At 42.4% G+C, this 13,975-nt stretch overlaps 1 long non-coding RNA gene across 5 annotated transcripts in view; it reads right to left on the bottom strand.

Moving 5' to 3' along the window:
• The window catches only part of LOC139792428 (uncharacterized), a 37,271-nt gene that overhangs the window by 2,856 nt on the left and 20,440 nt on the right, over positions 1–13,975 (bottom strand). For 4 of the 5 annotated variants that reach the window (XR_011724266.1, XR_011724269.1, XR_011724267.1 and 1 more), the window contains one exon: positions 12,514–12,724. The exons of the other annotated variant lie outside the window; for it this stretch is intronic. This is a non-coding gene — a long non-coding RNA (uncharacterized lncRNA). Of the gene's footprint in view, positions 1–12,513; positions 12,725–13,975 lie in introns of those variants that run through there. 5 annotated transcript variants of the gene reach the window in all.

Genomic DNA, 13,975 nt, shown 5'->3' with positions numbered 1-13,975 from the left:
CTTCTCAGCTTGACAAGTATCTGTGAAGTTCTGGCTTGTGATGCACTTTAGTATTAAAGCACTCCGTACAGTCTCGTGAGATTTTATGGCTGTAGTTTCCTTCTGCAAGTATGGGCTTCTCTTGAAGTGTCTGTAGTTTTGAATCAGAGCTAAAAATCATATAAAACTAAAATAGCAGTTTATAACCATGGGTTGCATGAAAAAAAAACCCAACCAACTAATATCACATTGTTGCTGTGCGGTAAATGGGCAGCAGATGAGGTAGAGAAGAACCTTCTGTATAAGTATATATCAGCTCTTTGGGGCACAAGAGAGCCTTCAGTGTTCTCCTGTGGTCTCTGTCCTTGCTCAGCAGCTCCCATAGGGCTGGTGACCAACAGACCCTCACAAAGCAAAGCAAAGAGCTTCTTGAACTTCACTGTAGGAACTTGGCAAACCATGAAAGAGAGACACCAGCCTGCAGGCAGATCTGCCTGCTTTGAGGCAAGGCCATCCCAAATTTCACTGTAGGTCCTTCTGCTTGGAGCCTGCTTCAGATATCTATGTCTCCATCTAACCTATCTGACTTCTTGGAGATTGAGGCCTTTATTCCCTGTCCTTCATAACCTCCACTCTTTCTGAGCTCTCTGTTCCCCTGCCTTTGCATACCAGGAGACACGACTCCCTTTGCCTCCCCACTGAGGGGAATGTGCACCAGAAACCTCTCCCCTTCAGAAGTCTGTGCCTCGTCCTAAAGCTGACATGGGAACTCACATGTGCATATGACACTAATGACTCTGTTAGGACACAGTATCCATGAATTATCTATCTCCAACCTAGCCTGAGAACAGAGGCAGAGCTGTACAACAACACAGATAGGTCGTGATACAGCTCCAGCATGACTTGTCTTTCCAGATGGTGCTGTTTCAAGCTTCTGTTCCATTAGTGCCCTTTACTTACACATTCAAACTCTGTATCATACGAGATTTCTAGCAAAATGAATCCTCCTTAACCTTTAATCATCTTTTGTAACCACTGGTCAGCTCCTTCTGGCTGTTCTTCCCAGTATTTGGCTGGGAACCACACCTTGGAACTCAGAGATGCCAAAGCTGTCCCCTGCCCTTGACAAAAGAAGTCCTCTAGTTCTCCAGACACTTGTCTGAAACAGCTCAGAAGGTTTATTTTCTCCTAAAAATCACTGACACAGTGATGTACCTTCCTGCCTGGCTTCTCCTCCAGTCCCCCACTCCTTCCACAGGGAGCGTGCTACAGGGATTCTTCTGTCCTGAGCTGGCTGGGGGGGGCAGAACAATCATTTTCTCATCCATCAGGTGTAAAATCCAGGAAAGAAGGAAGCACTTTTGGGCCTCCACACAATAATGACCTCAGTCTGTCTGCTCACAGTTGCTTAACTGTCTGTATCTGCTAACAATCAGACTAATTTTCTCCTATTTTTCCCTTCTGAACAATGCTGTACAAAGGATGAGGAAAAGAGGAACTAAAGTATTCAAGCACAAAGTATTTAGGCAAGTTTGCTGAAATCCATGATGCTGCTCATCATCCTAATTTTTGGTTGTGTGGTTGAAGCACAAGTCCATCCTTCTTCTGACAACAAAACTACAGAGCAATGCCTATCAAAGACCACACATTATACAAGTAACACTGCAACATAAGTTAGTCCTTGCATCAAGAAATACATCTGGTTGCAAATAATAGGTCTGCACTGAGGTCATCAAGTTATGTTTGACATCTGGCAACATCTAAGGCCAGATGTGCTGACGAAAACAGGGGGCTCTCTCTTTCTTCTCTGTTTAGCTACTTTCAGTTTGGAAAAATATTGAGTAACATTAAAGAGATTAGCAGAGTGTCTCAATATTAAATATAGTGCTGGAGAACAAACAAACAAATGCACACAAGATGCTTCTTGATCACAGCTGCAATAAACTGGTTCTGGCAGCAAATATATTTTCTCCTACTTAAGTGGTCACTGGACACATTCCATCCTTATGATGATTTACTCTAAGATTTATTCTTCCAACAATAACATAACAGAAACAGTCACGAACAGAGGGAGTCCTATAAAGTAACTAAAAGAGTACATGAGAACAATATGTGATGGGTTTTTTTGTTGTTTTTAAAAATCTGTTAGAGCATGTGTGTGGCTGTGATTTATAGCTCTGCATCCTAGATCATTTGCTTAGGAGTCTGTATATATTGCAGTACTTGGTGTACAGGAAGAGGAAATAAATTGCTTTTTAAAGCAGTCCCACCTCTGTTGCTGGGTCTGTATGATGATTCACAGAGCCTGGGAGGTCAGCTGAAGGACCAGAGAGCTGAGAAGCCCCAGTGCACGCTGAGCATCGTGGGTGCTCTGCTCTGCTCAGCTCTCCCAGTCTCAGTGCAGACCCATCTCTAGAAAAGATGTCCCAGAGCTGTGATGCTGCCTGTTACCCAGCTAAAAATTTCCCTATGGAAGCAGGACTTCCAAACAGCAATTTAAGTTTCTGATACAGTGCACTGGAGACAGAAAACTGCTGAGGTCCATTGTATTTTCTGGTTTGTATTCAAATTACTCAATTTTAGCAGGTTTCCTAAGAAAATAACATGGGTTTCATTATGCTGCCTGATCACCTGTCTATGATTCCTTCTGCACCAGTCACTTTTTTTTTTATCCCCATGGCCAATTTCCAGGTACTTAAGTCTCAAAGAATTTCTCAAAAGATATTCCCACTGCTGTAGTAAGAACTGGCAGCTTGGACGAGAAAGGAGCCCAAAATTAGCTTTGCAGCTGAAAGAAAAACTGGTAAAACTCAGCTGCTATAAATACTGTTAGCAACTGGCTGGCTGATCAGCACACGTGTAAATCTGGTGTCCAGAGCAGTTTGCTAGATTTTTGCCCCACTGGGGTGTAACAGAGGGTGTAACCCATCTATAGGAAACTAAGTTTCATATGCACATTCTCTGGGTCAAACCCAGCTTGTTTCAAATATGAAAGCAAAATTCTTCCATGTTCAAACATGAAGTTATCCCAGGAACAAGGAGTAGTACTATTTGTAAGTTCAGGTGTGACAAGGAACAGAGGCTTTTAACTTCACACTGGATTGCAAACTTGCTGCCAGTTCCATACGGAACTGAAATCAGTGAATCCATCCATGATCCAAGAACTGTAGTGACAGACCCAAAGCCTCATCAATTCTAGAATCCTGCCATTCTAGGATCTTCCAGCCTCTCAGAGCTTACAGGGAAAACAGGATCATTGCAGAAGAGCTGTGACAATGAAATAGAAACCAGGAATGATATTTCAGTTACATGAAACTGGAAAAACCAATCTTACTAAAAATGAGACAATTGTTATAGAATTTTTTGCCCTCTGGCCAGTTTATAGCAATAATTGTTCACTAACCCTTCATCCTACTGTACAACACACTATACTAATTTACATGCTTTTTTCTTTGGTAAAGAATACCATTTCTGCCAAAACATGTGAATTTTTTCAAGCCATTTCACATGTCCTCTTGTTATTTTGAGGAAAGTGCTGCCCATAAGCACCAGCTGAGGAGATTTGCAACATATTAATTCATCTCCTAATCTTAAACATAGCAAAACTTACTCCATGAGGTTTAAGGTACAGGAGAGTCTGAATGTGAATGAAGTCAAATGATTTGAAGTATTTTTCCATCATGTAGAGCAGACTCAAGGAGCCCAAACAGCTGTAGGCTCCCTCTGTTCAAACTGGAGAGAGTTAGTGGTGCATCACCCTAGGCAGCCTCCTTTTACTTTACAGGACAACCACCGTCCCTCAAAAAGGCTCCACATCACTGAAGGCAGTCCAGGTCTGAGTAAAAATACTCACCAATAAGCTGAAGCTCAGGCAGACTCCAAAGAATGGTTTTGATGGGCTTTCCAAAGGAATCCCTGCTAACCCAGTAGCCACATCTCCTCTAACTCAACAAAGCTTCTGCCTGCTCGTACACCATCATCTCCAGTCGGTCACCTCTTACACAGTTCTCATACAAGGCCTGATAAAACTCAGGAAAGAGTCAGGCAAAACTACCACCATTTCATGTAAAACAAAAGAAGCCAAAGAGCAGAAAACCACTAGCCCAAGCCTTCAGCCCTGTTGCTTTGCTCCCAGGGAGCAGAATTTCCCTCTTGCTTGCCTCAGCTGTGGCCCGTTGCAGCCTGAGAGGGTTGAAACCCAGGGAGCAGGTGTAGAGAACCCCCTTAGAACAATGATGAGAAAAGGATGACTCTAATAAAAGTTTGGTTGGGTCCCCAGCAGCCAATTGCATCTCTATGCAACCTCTTCTCCTCTTAGTGGACACTGAGGTTTGTGTCCTGGATCATCAAAGCATTACTCTAACCATACAGAAAAAGCTGTAACTATGCTACTTATTCCCATTCTCTGCTGCCACAATCCATTCCTGCTTCCCAAGTGCTGCTACCAGTACTGGCCAAGTTGGAAGCCACCAAACATCACCTGCTGGTCCCATGGCTGCCACGACAGGACTTACATTCATACAAGTGCAACAAGGCAGGTACTAAGCAGGGTTGTGCTTATCCTGGGCACCAAAACTGCCGTGGTAGGAGAGTGGCTGAGCTGAGGTCATACTGCAGAACCACAAGAGCACATGAACACACTCCTGCAATATTGGCATTTGACTGCCTGAATGATTGTCATATGGTCATGAAATGCTCAGCACAAAGCAGTGACAGCTGATTACACTCACTAAATACTACTGTGGTACTAAGTGGTTCTATTAGCAAGTTCATTTTGCCAGTTCTTAATTACAGAGAGACTTAGGAAGAGATGAACATCAAAGGAACCCTTTTCCCTAACTGGATAAGTCTTGTCTTTATTCTTATGACATTTTAAAATTCCTCATGCTGTTCAGTCAGAATAACAAGAGGACATGTGAAATGGCTTGAAAAAATTCACATTTAAGTTTGAGACTTAAAGGTAAATGAAAGGTTGTGTAGGCTGGTACAAAATTGCTTCATTCCAATGGCTTGTAGGTACATAAAAAATAGAATTAAATACTCTTCTGCTGTCCTCAGCTGTCCACCAAAATCCCCCTGGCCAGTCATTTTTTAACTGAATTTAAAAGCTCTCCCTAAATATTGTGATGTATCTTGAAGCAGAGTTGCTTCCTCTCAGCATTACCTCTCTACATCTTTATTAGCTCATGGCTATCAGCTCTTTTTCCACACAACCTCCCACAAAAGCGTTAGAAGCCTGGCTCACACACGAAAGGAATTTGGATTCAGAAAGGAATTTAACCAAAGGTGACTACTGGGAAACAGACCCTTACAGACATTGCTACAGGGCTTACAGCTGTTGAAATGGCCCTAGACAGAGGCAATGCAAAAGAAAAGGATCCATCACACGAGAATGAAATGAGTAGGGGTAGAGTCTCTTTTAAATTCCCTGCTTTGTCATAGTCTGTATTTGCTCTCATCTAAATAGTGAATAATTCTCATTTATGTTCTAACCAGATGTAGCTCTCAAGAGCCAAAGCCTTTCTTGTGTTTCAGGGATATTTGTTTTAAGGAGAAGCCATCTCAAAATTCTGGTGGTCCCTACCCAACAGGAAATCACCTTTCTTCTGTTGTAAATAACCTGAAACTTTTTTCTTTATTTAAAAATAATATCTATTACAGATACATTATGAAAGAGAATTTTGCAGAATCTGAGCACACATGAAAAGCATTTGAATACTGTAGGAATTAAAACTATAAAACTTGTAGATAAATAAAAGACTGAGTTTACACATCACTCTGCTCTCAGTACAGAGTTGTGATGAAGAGGCAGGTTCTGTAATTTGAGAAAAAAATTCAAGGTGATTGTATTTTCTGGGGCTTTTGCCTCCTATCTTCTTGAACACTGTCTTGAATCTTTCCCACAAATATTACCTGATGCCCAAAGCATGTAACTATGGAACAGTGTAAATTTCCTCCTTATGCCTTTCAAGATACTCATGTGGTATCCTTAAGCCTTGCTACATGTGACTTCAAAAATTTTATACTGCAGTTTGTTCCTTACTTGTTTTATTTATAGTTGCTGTAATTCTAAGAGCCTTGAAGACCTGGCACTAAATTCTTACTGAAATGCTTCATGATTTTCATACGGTTTTCCACTGGATTTTGCTAGCCAGAATGATTTTCAGCTACTTAAACAAACAGCTGCCAGTGTAGTATCCATCCCAGGGAGAGATCATATTAGCTCCTGGGATGACCATGCTGGGTTATCCAGAGGGAAGGGCAGCTGGCTTGGAGGTTTGGTTGCTGCTCCACCGAACTGAAACTTCATCTTCAATCCCGTTCTCTAAGAACCTTCCCACTTCCTATGAATTAAAGAAAGAAATCAAAGTTGCTTTCCAGTGTTTCCAATCACTGTGAACATGAGTCCATAACAGGGCATTACAGTATCACAGAATCAGCCAGGTTGGAAAGGACCTCTGAGATCATGAAGTCCAACCCTTGATCCACTCCCACTGTGGTTACCAGACCATGGCACTGAGTGCCACATCCAGTCTCTTCTTAAAAACCTCCAGGGACAGAGAATCCAACACCTCCCTGGGCAGCCCATTCCAATGCCTGATCACCCTCTCTGCCAAGAATTTTTTCCTACTATCCCACATAACCCTCCCCTGGCAGAGCTTAAATCCATCCCCTCTTGTCCTACTGGTAGCTGCCTGGGAGAAGAGACCAATGCCCCCCCCCGGCTACCCCCTCCTTTCAGGGAGTTGTAGAGAGTGATGAGGTCTCCTCTGAGCCTCCTCTTCTCCAGGCTGAACACCCCCAGCTCCCTCAGCCCTTCCTCACAGGACTTGTGCTGGATCCCTTCACAGCCTCCTTGCTCTTCTCTGGACCTGCTCCAGGACCTCAATCTCCTTCCTGACCTGAGGCACCCAGAACTGGACACAGGACTCAAGCTGTGTCCTCACCAGGGCTGAGTACGGGGGAAGAATCCCTTCCCTGGACCTGTTGGCCACACTGGTCCTGATTAGAAGTGCTGGAAGGATGCACAGGGTCAGGATAGTGTTGCCATTCCTCAGAGCAGTGGCCAGGGCACCGGTGGTGGTTATTGATAGTTACATGGACAGCTGCATGGTATTTTTAGTATGGTTCTGTTTGCAGCCCTCATTTTGCTTAAAGTATTACTAAGCCTCCTTTCTCTTGATTTCCCTCCCTTACTTGTAAAGTAAGGCAAAGTATTTATCTGCTATTTATCCAAAGAGCAGAGTGATAGTGCTGTCTCCTTCCTATCCATATATCTATTTGCTGCAGAAGATGTTGTGAACACCTCATCATGCTTTCCCTCTCACTGTTTGGATAGCTGAGGTGGAGAGGATGATGAAGAACCTAGTCTTGCAGACTGGCTGCAAAGTGTCCCCAGACAGTAGTGATGGTTTTAACATTTTCTTTCTGAAAAATCTCAGTCATGTGGCCCTCTGCATTTACTATGCAGTTTTTTATCTTGCTTCAGTTAGACAGGGAGATAGGCATTTCAAGTCACTGAATGTTAGGACACAAGCGAAAAAATAAAGCAAATGAACTGATCTCTCTGTTCTGATGATTCAGCTGTGGTTTAACAGGACAATTTTGAGATGCCTTACAGCTAAAGATGTCCACCAGAATCCCGAGCTAAATTTCTCTTCAGGTGTTAGGGAAAAACATATCCGTGCAAAATATTGATCCAAAAAGTGGCTGCTGCTGCCAGTGCTCCAGCCTGGTGACACGGTGCCTCAGAGATGCTCTTTACTCCTCCCTCCCTGCTGTCAAGCAGCAACATCACCCCAGGTATGGGCATCAGTTTCTGTTCTCACTTTGAGGGTTTTTTCCTCATTTTCATTAATCAGTGGCCTCCAGCTGAGTGTTGCTACTAAGTAGATTCTTTCTGTCTAAAAGTGTAAATGTGTGTGTGCCAAGTAAAAGGTATAGGGGAAGAGATGAGGAAGGGAACACAAATGAGTATCTGAGTGAAATCCAGAAATTTAGCTGTGGCTTCATCTAGTTTGCTCCCAGCTTCAGATTTTTGAATTTCATCCTAGAAAACAAACTCTGTAAGAATGTAAAGAAGCTCTGACTTCCCATTATATTCAAAATTAAATAAATGAAGCTGTTTGGGCTGTATACTTAATTTCTTTACATTTGCCAACATCTTGATTAAACTTCTTGATTTGCATAAAATTCAAATCCATGGAAATGTATTAGTAATTAATTAGCCTGTCCTCGGCACCCAAGTTATGTAGTTTTTATTTCGTTTAGAATATCCACAGAACTAGAAAGATTAAGAAAACTGCTCAGTGAAGAATGATTTATGATGTGAGTTTCCTTGGTGTCCATGTCTTAGCAAACACTGATTTTTCTTATGTTCTTTTTCTTATGTTATTTTTTATTCTACAAAGCACCATTCAAGGCCCAGTTTTTCTTTCTGAAAGTTCTCATATATTGTATAATAGGAGAAGACCACTAAGTGCTTGGAAATATAGCAAACAATTGGTAACTAAGATATCAAACTATCTCTATTTTAATTTTACCGTTTTGTTCTTATTTCATAAAAACATAAATCCTTGCCTTCATCTGAACTCCACTCACCACAGCTGCAGCACGAAAAATCAATGTAAACTTAGAGAAGTCTAAATGTACAATCCAATTTCATCCTCCATTTATGCTTCTCATTGCTTTATTTTCTTCTCTTCAGGACTATTCCATTTTTTTATACTTTGCTATCAGACGCAGTACAGGGTTAAATTCAGACTGTTCAAATTGGATATGATGTCTGTTACTGAGAAGAATTGCAGCCATCTCACACTGATCTGAATTATTTTTTATAACTCTTCTGTCAGGTTCTTTCCACATGCAGTCGAGCTGAACCATTTGCAGTGTAACATCTTGTATTAGGCATGGAAGAACTTTCTCTTCCTTCCAAACCACAGGCGTACAGCAGTGCTCCACGCAACCACCTACAAAGCAGCAGCATAGCTGAGGGAAGATGTGTTAAGCTATTTCGCTCTTTTAGGAGAGACAATTTAAACTCTAGATCTAAGAACCAGATTTTTCTGCTACATGATGCACACCATGCATTTCCTGCAAGGATTCTTATCAAGTCGTATAATATTTCCCATGCAGAGCTCGCAGCTCTGCTGATCAGTGCATCACGTATGTGAGACAGAGAGATTTTACCCTTAACATTTCACTTAAGCCAGGGATTGCAAGTAGGCTGCTGTATTAAATCAATTTTTTGGTTCTCACACAGTAACACAATAAAGTCATGTTAGGTTTTCCAGCACTGGCAAAGAAAATCGAAATAAAATATCCGTATCCCAATGCAGATTTAAAACAGAATGGGAGCAAATTTACTCCTCCTATCACAGAGCATATAAATAAAGGATATTGGTTTTTAAGACAAACTCAGAAGACTAATTCCCATATATTTAATGTATGCAATGCTGTAGTTCCCTGCCCACATATGGTCAGAGCTGTTAAAGATTATTATGTAATCCATTTGGGAACGGGGCACTAAAAATATATTTTTCTCTCCGTGAAAGAAAAAACAGCAGCTGCTGTTCAAGTGTTTGCAAGCAGGAGCCCCTCCAGCCATGTGTCAGAGAGAGAGGGGCAGTGAGCCCTGGGGCCTGCAGAGCTGCCTGACCAGCCTGGCTCTCCCCACCTCCCTGCCAGCACCTTACTGAAACATCAGGGCCTGATCTTGCATGTGGGAATGGGCAAGTTATGGCACAACCAGGCTGCTCCTCCCCTGCCTCACCTGTTAACCCGTGCTCCCAGCAAGCCCTGACCACACTGTGCAAGTGGCAGCAGGTAAACTTGAAAAAACCCATCCCAGACTAAAACCCACATGGCCTTTGCTTGCTGCTTCTGTCCAGCCCCCCAGATGAACTCTTGATGCTGTCAGCCACGGGAGGAGCCAGGTAGATTTAAGTCATGGGCTGACAAGAACAGATTTCACTGGGAGCACAACAGCTCCACTTGCTCAGAATTTGCCTTCCTTTTATGCCATGAAAGTCAGGAGCTAAACTGAGCTTCTAGACAGAAAGATGGTTACTGTGCAATATATTAATCTTTTTTCTTCCCTCTCCTTGCCTTCATATTCACTGCTGGGTCTTGCCTTAAAGGAAGAGGTTACTGTCTGAATTAATGCCATGGCTCTGGGATGCAGTCCAAAAACCCACAGATTTTTGCCCATATTCTTGCTGTTAACACATTAAAGAGTATGTTATGCCACAGTTCAGCTGCCAGAATTTTCATTTATTCTGACTCTTATTTCAGGGAAGTGCTGAGGTTATTTCTTGAGCAGTCAAAGTAATTTCACTGGACCATAAAACAGCTGAGCGTCTGTGCTGAATGCTTATCCCCAGCCCATAATAAGCAAAGCATAGCATATACAAGGAATAAGGTACAATCGAGTGCATTGTTTCTATAAGTTCTTAGAAAAGCAGAAAAAAAAAAAAAAAAAGCAGATTTTGGCTTTGGGACTAATCCTTCAGTGTCCTCCCACCAAAACGAGTACACAGCAGATGCTGTTGTTAAGTATATTCTCTTTGATACATCACCTTTTTGGTTGGGTTTTGCTGGTTTGATTGTTCCTGTTATCTGCACCAATTAATGAGAACTCCCACGGGCAGGGAGGCCAAAGCCACCCATGGGGCATGAGTGGACTGTATCTCAAGGCAAAGATTTTGTGAGGACTTGCTGATGTCACAGCATTGCAACGATTTCTTGGGTTCCCCTACATTCCCCACAAGCTGCTTTCCTGAGGGGTTTTGGGACACTCAGTCACACACATGGCTGTTTTGTGTTCATAGAGAGGAACCAAGAGAGAGACACCCCTAAAAAGGCAGAGAGCTGGCGTGCTTTTTAGAGCCTTCCCTCTAGAGGAAATCAGGCCAAAAATTTGTTTTATCACAAAAAGATCTCCAGAATTACAAGCTGTGGCCAAGTGCCAAATTTGGAAAAAATTAATCCCAACACAGGAATTTGGAGAAAAGTATGACTGCCAGGAAATACCTTTCCATAAAAAATGGTAACATGTAGCTTTACCACGAAAGCAAAAAACGAAGATGCTGGAATTACTAAAACCTTGTTTTCCAGTTGCAAGGGTTATTAATTTTTCAGTGGTAAACTGAGGCGGTGGGGCCATAAACTGATCAGGCACTTCAGAAAAGCTTTTTTAATCCTCTGTACAACAAGAAATACTGCAGACCGCTGAGGTAGTTTTGTTTACATGTTCAGTTCAGAAATCCAGTGGCCACTACCCCATGTGAAGGGAAACATGGATGATTTCTTCCCAGAAAGAGAATTTGCCCAGCCTTAAGCAGAGTTCCCTAGACACACCGCTGGGAATGGCAAACAGCTTTTGCCTAAAAGCACCTTGCTGCCAAAACAAGATCCTCTCATTTTCCTTTGCTGGCTTGGCCTAAAGTCAAGTTCATTCAAAAAAAAAAAAAAAAAAAAAAAAAAAAAATATTCCTGTGAGCAGTGATTAACAACTCCTGTACTCATCTTGCAGCGATGGCAATGTGATAACGGTGTGAGCGTGCCAGCTCTGCCACAGTCTAGACATGCAGGTACACATGATGTGCTCACACCCTGTCATCTGACAGCCCTTTAGGTACCAGAGATCTGTATCTCCTCAAAGGGTTTTAATAACTGGGGTGCTGAAGCTGTGAAGTCCCAAGCACTGCCTACCCACCCACTTCTTTTAAGGTTAATCCCTGAATCTGTCTGGATGTGTTTCTTTGCTAGGAGAATATTTAGGATGTACTTTAAATCTTTTCTCTTTTACAACTGCAGAATTCATTTCAGTTGTTCCAATTGCAAAGCTGTTTCTCAGAGATAAATAATAATAATAATGTAAAAAATGTAAAGTTAAGATCTGGTGAGGATCAATCAGCAACTCTTCAGAGCTTCAGAGGAAATAATCACAGAATCAGACCGAATCAAAGAATTGTCATGGTTGGAAAAGACCTCTAAGACCACTGAGTCCAACTATCAGCCCAGAAAAAAACATCGTGCCCATTTTTTAGATAAAGTCAGTGATGGCTGGGACACTTGGAGAAGGGAGGTCAGTTTTCCAATCATCCCTTCAAGTCTTCACTTCTCATACTTCTCTTTGGCTGTTTTGTTCTTCTTTTCATTCCACATCTCTGCTCCTCACAGCTTTCTTCCCTTCCTGTATAGCTTTCTCCTCTCCTCTTTTTTTGCTAACACCATCGGCTGCAGACACAGCAGATCCAAACATTTTCTGTGTCAGCCCTCCAGGAATGCGTAGTCTAAGGCCCGAGAACTGAGAAGGAAGACTGCAAAGGATTGGAGTGTCGCAGTAGAGCCACCTTTTAGTCATTACTCCAGCCGTGGTGGGTTTGGATTCCTTCAACCACAGGCCTGATCCTCAGTGCCCCTGAAGTCTATTTACAATGTATTTAATAACTTCCACCAGCTGGCCCTTATTGAAAGTGTCACTCAATATTTATGTAACAATTTCATGTATCAAATAACATGGCAAAAAACTCTGTCCTAACCAACTTTATTGTTTTTAGGCTGATAAATTTTTGGTTTTAATTAGCAGGCATTTGTTGTCCACAGTTTTCCTCTAGAGGTTCTCAAAACCCTATTGGGAACAAGCGTTCAAATCCCTTTTCCCTCCAGCAGACTTTGGGTCAGGCCCCCAGTGCTGAAACTCGGCATTTGAAGGTCACTTTTCACTTCCAGGAGCAATAACCTGGAAACAAATGAAAGTTTATATCCCACATGGTTTAAAAAAATTGTGAATGGCTTCGAAACCTGACATTTCAACTCGGAATGCAGTTGGTTTAATAAGAACAAAAAAACAACAATCACATGAGGACGCTGCAGTCATATGATTTTTTTGCATAGTCAGCCACTGATTTGACTTTAAGTTATGCTTCCTCTCCTTTTTGCCAGATAATGAGGGCTTAGTTTAAACTGGTTTGGTATCCCTAAGGCTACTGCCTTCACCCTTTTCCTTTGCTGGCAGAAGACGGGAGGTTTGGCTCCAGCCAGGAGATGACACATGGAGTCCACATATGCAAGATGCACAGGACTGGACATCAGAGCCTGTGCTATTGAAAGAAATGCTGGCTGGGGCATTCCAGGTAGTGACACCATCTTCCACAGCCAACAGAGATTGTCTGAAGAATGGAAGAAACTAAGAATTAATCAAAAAATAAAAATAGTGAGCAGTCACAGTTCTAAAATCTTATTCCAATGGGCAACGTCTTCATTTTGCCTACAGTGCCTTGGATTTACAGACTTCCACCTGCCCTGCCCAAAATGAAAATACCTCATGTTGCCCAACTCAGTGGTTTCTGGCTAGCCAGTGTCTCACTTGCCACAGCTCTACTTCAGGACCACTGAAACCACTACTGAATTGCTGTCTTGAGAACCATACTTGATTCTATGCTGTGCCATCTCTCCAAAGCTTGTTGATTGCTGCAAACAAATTCCAGAAATTTCACACGACTGCCAGGGCAGCAATGAAATTCAGTTCCTGCACTGCCTGCAGAAGAACACCTGTGCTGGTGAAGCATGTTGAACCTGAATTTGAACCACTAATGCAGTGTTTGCCAATCCACTTCTATTACCCTACTCCTCCCAAGCCATTGGTTATACCTCATTATGAGGCTGGGCAACAAACTCCATTTTTCCTTTACATCTACACACCATGAAGTTTATACAATAAAGTACTTATCTGCATATGTCACAGCAACTTGTGAGCTAGATATTGACTGGCCATTACTACACATGGACTGTGATTGCACCTCTTGGCATGTGCACATCGTATTGTGCAGCTGTGGTTGGATGCTCCACGTGTGTGCCCACTAATGGTTTAAATAACGTTTACCCTAACAATCAGCTCCCATCAGGAGCCAAGTCCAGGGATGTGTTAGAACTGGCCAGGCTCCATCTGGTTTACCGTTGTTGCCCAGCATGTGTGGAGAGATGAGTGGTT

The sequence above is a fragment of the Heliangelus exortis genome, chromosome 2 (assembly GCF_036169615.1).
Source record: "Heliangelus exortis chromosome 2, bHelExo1.hap1, whole genome shotgun sequence".
In the NCBI taxonomy this organism is placed as follows: Eukaryota; Metazoa; Chordata; class Aves; order Apodiformes; family Trochilidae; genus Heliangelus; species Heliangelus exortis.
This window is presented reverse-complemented; position numbering and strand designations above follow the sequence as displayed.